The sequence below is a fragment of the Anolis carolinensis genome, chromosome 3, assembly GCF_035594765.1.
Source record: "Anolis carolinensis isolate JA03-04 chromosome 3, rAnoCar3.1.pri, whole genome shotgun sequence".
NCBI classification, from domain to species: domain Eukaryota; kingdom Metazoa; phylum Chordata; class Lepidosauria; order Squamata; family Dactyloidae; genus Anolis; species Anolis carolinensis.
In genome coordinates, this window is record NC_085843.1 from 195,669,465 (window position 1) to 195,679,420 (window position 9,956).

Sequence of the window (9,956 nt, forward strand, 5' to 3'; positions counted from 1 at the left end):
CAAAGATTTACTCGTTAAAACAAGACTCGGCAACATTAATGAACTGGGGAGCCAATTACCATCCCCACCATTGCAGCCTGTTGCTGAAATTTGGTAGCAAATCATGAAACTATCCTCAGCCCGCTTTACAGCAATGAGCTGAGACTGCTTGATTCTACAACACATTGCTTTGCAAACATTAAGGTTACAGTCAGACCCCAATAACCACAGAACCCATATCTACAATTCTACCTGTATGCATCTGGAGGAAAATTCTCTCTCTAAACAAGCTATATTCTCTAGGTGATTTAATGGTATGTCTTCTCCAGAAGTTAGTACCATAGAATTACATTTTTGGATGACCAAGCAAATACCTAGAGATGATACCTAGGTCCTCTAATGCAACTCTAGGGTATTCAGGGATGTGAAGTCAGTTAATTTAAGGGTGTTTAGTTGTACCCATGATTTCAGGTAACCATAGTTGAGGCAGAGGGATATCCTCCACAGCTATAGGATCTTACTGTATTTAGTAGGCTTGATCGATCCATGAAAAATTTGATTCTAAACTCGTTTCAAAACTAGAGGGGGCAGTTTTTCGTTTTTGTTGCTATTTACGAATTTTGTCCCCAAAATTTTTCGAAATTAACGAAAATTCGTTATTTTTGAAATTAATTCGTTAATGGCGGACGCGCATGCGCGGTCGCCCAAAAACAGCCCCGGGGGGGGGGGGGTCGGGGGCTCTCCTGCTCTCATTTTTTCAGCTATACTGATCAAATTTGGTACAGTGGGAGAACACAATCCACCCTGCTTGTTTGCTAAATTGCAGAGCGTTTGCCCTTTCCTAAGATTTATTGCACAATTTTATAGTTTACTGTGCCCGGCCACGCGTTGCTGTGGTGTATGGGAATTCTTTGTTAGGTAGGTGGAATAACAGTGAATAATAGCTTTGTAGCCTGAAAGCCTGGCCATTTTCTTATGGGAATCCTTGTTTGGTGAGGTGGAATAGAAAGGAATAGGCTTGCTGCTTGGAAGGTTAGGTAGTTGCCTTTTAGGGGGGTAGAATTGTAATGAATAGCCTCGGTGGTTCAAAGCCTGGGTGCTTGCTATCTAGGGGAAATCTTTGGTTGGTCAGATTCAGAGTAGTATCACTGTTTCAAAGCCTGGTCGCCTTTTTCGAAGGTTAATCTTTTATTGGTCTGGTTGAATTGCACTGAATATCCTTGCAGCTCAAAAGTCTGGCTGTATTTATTATTTTGTATTATATATATTACTAAATATAGAAAGCATGGCACATTGCCTGTTGTGGGTTTTGGCCTTTTTTTGTTGTTGTGATTGTGTTTATTGTGTGATTGTGTTGTAACTTACTGGAGGCAAGAAAAGAAAAGAAAGAAAAAGCCACAGCCGGCAAGGCCCATGCCTTGAAATATTGCCCAGGGGGGCCGGCCACCATTGGCCGGCACGCTTCCCGAAAAGGAAGAAAGAGTGGCCGCCCCCAAGGAGGCTTCCGTGCCAAATCGCACTAAGGGGTAAAGAACGACAGCCGAGAGAGAAGAGAGATGCGGTGCACCGCGGGAAACACGACCACGTTGGCCGTGAGGCAGCAAAAACAAAACAAAAGAAAGATACACCCACAGGCGGCAAGGCCCGCACCTTAAAATACTGCTCAGGGGGGCCGGCCACCGTTGCCCGGCACGCTTCCCGAAAAGGAAGAAAGAGTGGCCGCCCCCAAGGAGGCTTCCGTGCCAAATCGCACTAAGGGGTAAAGAACGACAGCCGAGAGAGAAGAGAGATGCGGTGCACCGCGGGAAACACGACCACGTTGGCCGTGAGGCAGCAAAAACAAAACAAAAGAAAGATACACCCACAGGCGGCAAGGCCCGCACCTTAAAATACTGCTCAGGGGTGCCGGCCACCGTTGCCCGGCACGCTTCCCGAAAAGGAAGAAAGAGTGGCCCACAACTTAAAATACTAGGCCGGCCACCTTTTGCCGGCACGCTTTCCACAGAGGGAAAAAGAGTGGCCCACAACTTAAAATACTAGGCCGGCCACCTTTGGCCGGCACGCTTCCCACAGAGGGAAAAAGAGTGTCCCACACATTTAAATACTGCTCACTGAGGGCCGGCCACCGTTGCCCGGCACGCTTCCCGAAAAGGAAGAAAGAGTGGCCGCCCCCAAGGAGGCTTCCGTGCCAAATCGCACTAAGGGGTAAAGAACGACAGCCGAGAGAGAAGAGAGATGCGGTGCACCGCGGGAAACACGACCACGTAGGCCGTGAGGCAGCAAAAACAAAAGGAAAGAAAGATACACCCACAGGCGGCAAGGCCCGCACCTTGAAATACTGCTCAGGGGGGCCGGCCACCGTTGGCCGGCAGGCTTCCCAGAGACAGAGAGAGAAGTAAAATACCTGGAAATGTGGGCGCAAGCCCCTCAGACGTGTCTTCTTCACGTCTGCTAGTGAACTGTGGGCCCAAGCCCCACTGACCAGGGGGGCCGGCCACCGTTGGCCGGCCCCACGCCCACCACAGAACCCACATGGGGAAGGGCGTGTATTCTTCACGTCTGCTAGTGAACTGTGGGCCCAAGCCCCACTGACCAGGGGGGGCCGGCCACCGTTGGCCGGCCCCACGCCCACCACAGAACCCACATGGGGAAGGGCGTGTATTCTTCACGTCTGCTAGTGAAATGTGGGCCCAAGCCCCACTGACCAAGGGGGGCCGGCCACCGTTGGCCGGCCCCACGCCCACCACAGAACCCACATGGGGAAGGGCGTGTATTCTTCACGTCTGCTAGTGAAATGTGGGCCCAAGCCCCACTGACCAGGGGGGCCGGCCACCGTTGGCCGGCCCCACGCCCATCACAGAACCCACATGGGGAAGGGCGTGTATTCTTCATGTCTGCTAGTGAACTGTGGGCCCAAGCCCCACTGACCAGGGGGGCCGGCCACTGTTGGCCGGCCCCACGCCCACCACAGAACCCACATGGGGAAGGGCGTGTATTCTTCACGTCTGCTAGTGAACTGTGGCCCCAAGCCCCACTGACCAGGGGGGGCCGGCCACCGTTGGCCGGCCCCACGCCCACCACAGAACCCACATGGGGAAGGGCGTGTATTCTTCACGTCTGCTAGTGAAATGTGGGCCCAAGCCCCACTGACCAAGGGGGGCCGGCCACCGTTGGCCGGCCCCACGCCCACCACAGAACCCACATGGGGAAGGGCGTGTATTCTTCACGTCTGCTAGTGAAATGTGGGCCCAAGCCCCACTGACCAGGGGGGCCGGCCACCGTTGGCCGGCCCCACGCCCATCACAGAATCCACATGGGGAAGGGCGTGTATTCTTCACGTCTGCTAGTGAACTGTGGGCCCAAGCCCCACTGACCAGGGGGGCCGGCCACTGTTGGCCGGCCCCACGCCCACCACAGAACCCACATGGGGAAGGGCGTGTATTCTTCACGTCTGCTAGTGAACTGTGGCCCCAAGCCCCACTGACCAGGGGGGGCCGGCCACCGTTGGCCGGCCCCACGCCCACCACAGAACCCACATGGGGAAGGGCGTGTATTCTTCACGTCTGCTAGTGAAATGTGGGCCCAAGCCCCACTGACCAGGGGGGCCGGCCACCGTTGGCCGGCCCCACGCCCACCACAGAACCCACATGGGGAAGGGCGTGTATTCTTCACGTCTGCTAGTGAACTGTGGCCCCAAGCCCCACTGACCAGGGGGGGCCGGCCACCGTTGGCCGGCCCCACGCCCACCACAGAACCCACATGGGGAAGGGCGTGTATTCTTCACGTCTGCTAGTGAAATGTGGGCCCAAGCCCCACTGACCAGGGGGGCCGGCCACCGTTGGCCGGCCCCACGCCCACCACAGAACCCACATGGGGAAGGGCGTGTATTCTTCACGTCTGCTAGTGAACTGTGGGCCCAAGCCCCACTGACCAGGGGGGCCGGCCACCGTTGGCCGGCCCCACGCCCACCACAGAACCCACATGGGGAAGGGCGTGTATTCTTCACGTCTGCTAGTGAACTGTGGGCCCAAGCCCCACTGACCAGGGGGGCCGGCCACCGTTGGCCGGCCCCACGCCCACCACAGAACCCACATGGGGAAGGGCGTGTATTCTTCACGTCTGCTAGTGAAATGTGGGCCCAAGCCCCACTGACTAATGTGTCAACCAGACCATAGCAACACAGTCTGTAGCCGCCACAAAGGCACACTCCATGACAGCAAACCGTCAGCGGCCCTGGCCGCACCCGTCCCGGGAGAACACAAGCTAGCTGGCATTCCACAGGGAAATCGTGGACATCATGACATCAATAATGATTGTTCTAATACCACAGTAAGATCTTAATTGTTATTACCCGGCCCATCTTCCCGGAGGGACTCTGAGCAGCTTCCATGGGGCGTGGCTGTCAGCAATACAATGTGAACAATTAAACCCCAAAATTTTATATTTGTTAAAGTAAATGTTGCATCAATAACACATAAAATAAGAAAGCTGTCACAGCATTACCTGCTTAAAAAACAGAGGTGTAAAAACACGGCTCTGTGGCCGAGGGCTGAATAATTGCACATAGATGAGGTAGTTTGAGAGTTAAAAATCAATAAAGTGCGAAATACTCTTTGCCTGGAAACCAATTCTTCATCTGCCAGCGATCCACCCCACAGTCCTCGAAGGCTTTTCGGAACTGGAATGTTTTACGGCTCTGATGTCAGGTTAATGTTTCTATGGCGTTGAACTAGAGGGAAGAGTTGTGTGTGTGTCTGGTGTTATTAAAGGTAAATGACCAAAGCTGGGTTGAGAAGGAAGCCAAAGGGAACCACAGAGATGTATAACTGTCAACAGCATGGATTGGATGAGGAGGGTTTGACAGACCTTTACTTTATTCTTGCAACATCTCACTGTAGGTGTGGACTGTGGTCTGCAAGTTAGTAGAGGTTTTGCAGAGCTGTGTCCACACTACACAAAAAAAGAAAAGAGACTTCATGCAAAAATTGGAGGACCGCATACTGGCATTGTCATCGCAATGCCGTAGTCCAGAAACCTGCAGATGTGAGAGCTTGACCGTTAGGAAGGCAGAGCGTGGGAAAAAACGGCACTTTTGAAAAGAATTCCTTTTTGAAAAACAAGACAGTGCCTGGGAGTGTTAGAAGATCCAACTGGTCCATCCTCCATGTTTTATTGCCCGTCCGATTCAAGGAGGTAGTGATATTACAGGCATAGCATCAGGATGGCATGGACTTGAAGGAAGTGACGCCGTTGATGTCCAACAGGAATTTCTTTTCTGAATCTGTCCGAGAGTTCTCCATGGATAGTTGAAGACTACAAGTCTTACTTCTGAGTGTAAGACTTTCTGCGGTGAGATTCCACCCTCTTCTATCGTCCTACCAACAAACAGAACCTGCGCCCAAGGGTCACTAGCAGCCGCAAAGGCACACGCCCTGACAGGCAAAGGGCACCGTCCTCGGGCGCGGACAGAGGGCGAGGGGAACCTTAGGCGTCTGTCCCTCGGCAACAGCGTCGACAACCGCCTCTCAAGGTGATGGGACAGTGGAAGAAGAAAATTTAAAAAAGAGGTGGACAAGGCCGAGGTGTCCCGCTTTCAGCGGTGCGGTGATTCCACCCTCTTCTATCGTCGCTGCCAACAAGGCAGCAAGAAGCACTTCCGTAGCCAGAGGACATGCGCCCAGAGGTCACTAGCAGCCGCAAAGGCACACGCCCTGACGGGCAAACGCCACCGCCCGCGTGCGCGGAAAGATTGCGGGGGGAACAAAATGCGGTCGTCCCGCGGCCACAGCGTCGAGTACACTGCCTTTAAAGGCGAAGGGAAAGTGGAAGAAGAAAATTTGAAAAAGAGGTGGACAAGGCCAAGGTGTCCTGCTTTCTGCGGTGCGGTGATTCCACCCTCTTCTATTGTCCCTGCCAACAAGCCAGCAAATTGAAGTTCCCACGTCACAGAACCTGCGCCCAGAGGTCACTAGCAGCCGCAAAGGCACACGCCCTGACGGGCAAATGCCACCGTCCACGTGCGTGGCCAGAGGGCCAGAACAACCAAAGGCGGCCGTTCCGCAGCAACAGCGTCAATCACAGCCTTTCAAGGTGATGGGACCCAAGGTTTACATTTTGAGAAATTTGTCCAAATTTGATGGTGTTCCTCTGACTTTGACGATTTGACCCTCTGAGTTATACCAACAAGCCAGCAAAATTTGGTTCGCACTCGACGGAACCTGCGCCCAGAGGTCACTAGCAGCCGCAAAGGCACACGCCCTGACGGGCAAACGCCACCGTCCACGTGCGCGGCCAGAGGGAAAGGGGGACCAAAGGCGGCCGTACCGCGGCCACTGCGTCGACCACAACCGCTCAAGCCGATGGGACAGTGAAAGATGAAACTTTAGAGAAGTGCTGGCCAAAGTCGAGGTGTTGTATTAATCCCCGTGGCAAAACACGTCCTCAAAGGTTCAGATGGACAGATATATCAAAAAAATATGACTCTGGCGTATTCCTTCACCTTAAATGAATATCCGAAGTATCAAATATATCACTGCTCTTTCTGTACAGGAACTCTTAGGATCTGGAGAAGACCAAAAATTCCTGGCTCATGAGGGAAATAATGTTTGAACCAAAAAAATTAAAAAAGGGAATTGAATGAAATCCGTAATGAACCCTAAGAGGATGCATATCCTACCTAGGATTTCATGGAGTAATTTTTCACCAAAAATCCTTCTACCTCTAGAGCGTCACTATTGAGGGAGAGAAAAAACTTTGTGACTTCAGACTACAGAGATGGACCAAAAGTAACTTTATTAAGTTCAACAGGGACAAATGAAAGAAACTTCACTTTGTTAAACATAATGTAACTCCAAGCGACATTTCTTTGGACGCCTAGCTTGACAGCACTGTGTGAGAAAACTGTCTGTGAGTCCTCGTGGACAACAACATAACAATGAGCCTACTATGGTTTGCGGCAGAGCAAATATCCAATGGGCTTTAGGCATGCATTAACAGGGGAATATCGTCGTCTAGATCCAAGGCAGTCCTGTTCCCACTCTACTCTGCCGTGGTCAGACCGCACCTGGAATAATATGTCCAACTTTGGGCAACGCAGATAAATGGAGATGCGTTCAAGCTTGAAAGTGTATAGAGGATTCCGACTACAATGAAAAAGGGTCTGATCAAGCAGTATGAGTAGAGGCTTTATTAGCTGGTAATCATTGTTTAGCCTGCAGAAGAGAAGGCTGAGAGGAGAAATGTTAGCAATGTACAAATATGTGAGGGGTAGTCATAGGGAGGAGGAAGCAAGCTTATTTTCTGCTGCCCAGAAGACAACAGGACGGAGCAGTGTGTTCCAACAAGTGGAATGGTGATTCCACCGGAACATCAGGAAGAACTTCCTGACTGTGAAGACTGTTCTGGAGTGGAACTGTCTCCCCTGGACTGTGTTGGGGCCTCCTTCTTTTGAAGCTTTTAAGCATAGGCTCGATGGCCATCTGTCGGGAATGCTTTGAATGAAACTTCCTGCGTGTCTGTTGGGGGAGAACTCGATGGCCCATGAGTTCTATTCCAACTCTACTTTTCTATGGTTCCATGATTCAATGATTCGGGAAACGGCGCCTTGTGATTGATGAACCCAAAAACAACAGTGGGCAACGGTGAGTGATGATAAAGACGAGAAAGGAAGGAAAAAGAGAGAGGAAAGCATTGTAGGTTAGAGGAGAGAGTTGTTTGACAGAGTCCAAAGGGGCAACCCCACCCCTGGCCACCCACCAAATTAGCCAAAGTTACTCTGAAGCAGAGCTGATTAAAGGAGAACTATTGCTCTAAGAGCCGTCGGTGTCAAAATCCAAATCTGGGAAATTCAACACGGGAAGGTTGGCCTTCAGGAAAACCAGTTTCTCAACTGTTTGGGGGTCCAGCAAGCTGCGGTGGGGTGTGACTACATCTCCCGCTAGGCTGAAGACCCTTTCGCTCTGCACGCTCGTGGGAGGACAGCTGAGGAACTGGCGGGCTACGTGTGACAGGTCCGGCCACATGTGTTCGCGTGAAGCCCAATAGGCCAATGGATCACAAGATATTATCTCAGGAGGCTCCTCAAAGTACCTGTTGACCGAGCATTCGGCCGAGTCTACCTTTTGAGCAGAAGCCAGCAAAGAGGATTCTTCAGAGCAGGCTAGTATGGCCACCGTCTCCGCAAAAAATACGTTTCCTGGTCGCTGCTGGAGATCCGTATCCCTACGGCAAACACCTCCCGGCTCCCCGGGACTTTCTGTCTCGCCACTAGCGCTAGTGCTGGGGGTTACAGGCATTTCCGGAAGAGGGGCCGCTGTGCCCGTTTCCTCCACCCTGGCAGCAAAGACCTCCCTTACAAGGTTAACTAGTTGGGCCTTCCACACGGTAAAGTCTTTTGGGCAGACGTTGTACTTTAGCCGGGGATCACACAAGGCCACCAGCATATGGACTTTGCTGGAAAGAAGTGGCTCAAGGCGTTTCCGTACAGCAAAGGACAACCTCCTCACCACCTCCTGGGCCGGCGGTGTCAGCGGTCCAGCCAGGGAGTCCATTGTTCGACCGGCCCCAAGCCTTTCTAGGTGCCTCCTTAGCCTCAAGACCATGGGCACTGCCTGGCTAAGAAGGGCTTTTGAGTCCGAAAGGGTGTCAGTGGCATGTTTGAATGGCTTTAGTATGTCTACTAGCTGGGAGATGGTGTCCCACTCTTGCTTATTTGGAACAAGTTTGCTAACTGGCGCAACCAAAGTGAGCGAGATGCCGTGTACCGCCTTCTGCTGCTCGACCATGCGTTCAAGCATTTTAAAGGTTGAATTCCACCGAGTTGAGACGTCCTGGAGCAGCTTGTGCTGCGGGAGGCCTTCAAGGCTCTGCCTCTCTCTCAGCTGCCGGGCTGCCTTGATGCTCCTGTGGAAGTAGCCCGCGATCTTTCTACAGCGCTCGATCAGCAGGGAGATGTTTGCGTTGCTGGCTGGCTGCTCTTCCGGGCTCTTTAAACCTTCCTTGACGGTATTGTGAAGCATGTGGGCCATGCAGGACACATTCTGAAACCCGGCACTTTCAACCGCTTTGATCATATTTTTCCCAGCGTCAGTCACCATAAAGCCCCTCCTCATTTCTTCCGGCCTATACTGCATCCACTCCCCCATAATGTTTTCCAGAGAGCTGCAGATGGTCTCTGCCTTGTGATCTCGATCAACAACCTCCAACGCGAGGAGTGCCCAACGATGGGATGTATCCATACTGCCTTCCTTCTCCCACCAATGTGCTGTGAGAGAGAGGTAGGAATGGCCTCCTCCCAAGCTTGACCAAATGTCAGAGGTAAAATGGATGTGTCCTCCCATGGCGCTACGCAACATCTGTGAAATGCGTTCCTTACAGCCCTCGTACAAGCCGGGAATTACTTTTCTGGAAAAGGTGTGACGGGAGGGGATTTTGTATCGGGGGCACAGCCGTTTCATAAGGCGTACGAAGCCTTCTTGTTCAACCAGGCGGAAGGGATGGTGATCAAGGGCAATCATCTCTCCCACAGTTTGGGTTATCTGCTGGGGTGTGAGTAATGTTTCCCCCGTTTTCTTTCTGGGTAATGGAATGGCCCAATCCTCCAAGGTGGACTGTGTCTGCCTTCCACCATCTTCACCAGGAGAACTATGTGTGCTAATGCTGCCACTGGAAGGGCTTGCAGTTCCCCCTCGTACCGATATGGAGGGATGGTGTCGCTTCAAGTGAGAACTCAACCCCGAGGTCGAAAGATGTCTCAGGTCTCTGCCTCTGCTGATATTTGCCCCACAGTGCCTACAAACAGCCAAGGTAGCACTCTGAGAGTGCACATGGAAATGGTCCCAAATATAAGACCTAGGCCTCCCCACAGCCACTGTGGGGACGCCCACTGAGATAGGAGTCGTGGGCACCCTTTCGTCAGCTTGAGAAAGTTTTTGTTTGGATGGTACAACCTCCTCTACCTCCTCCTCACTGTCAGTAGC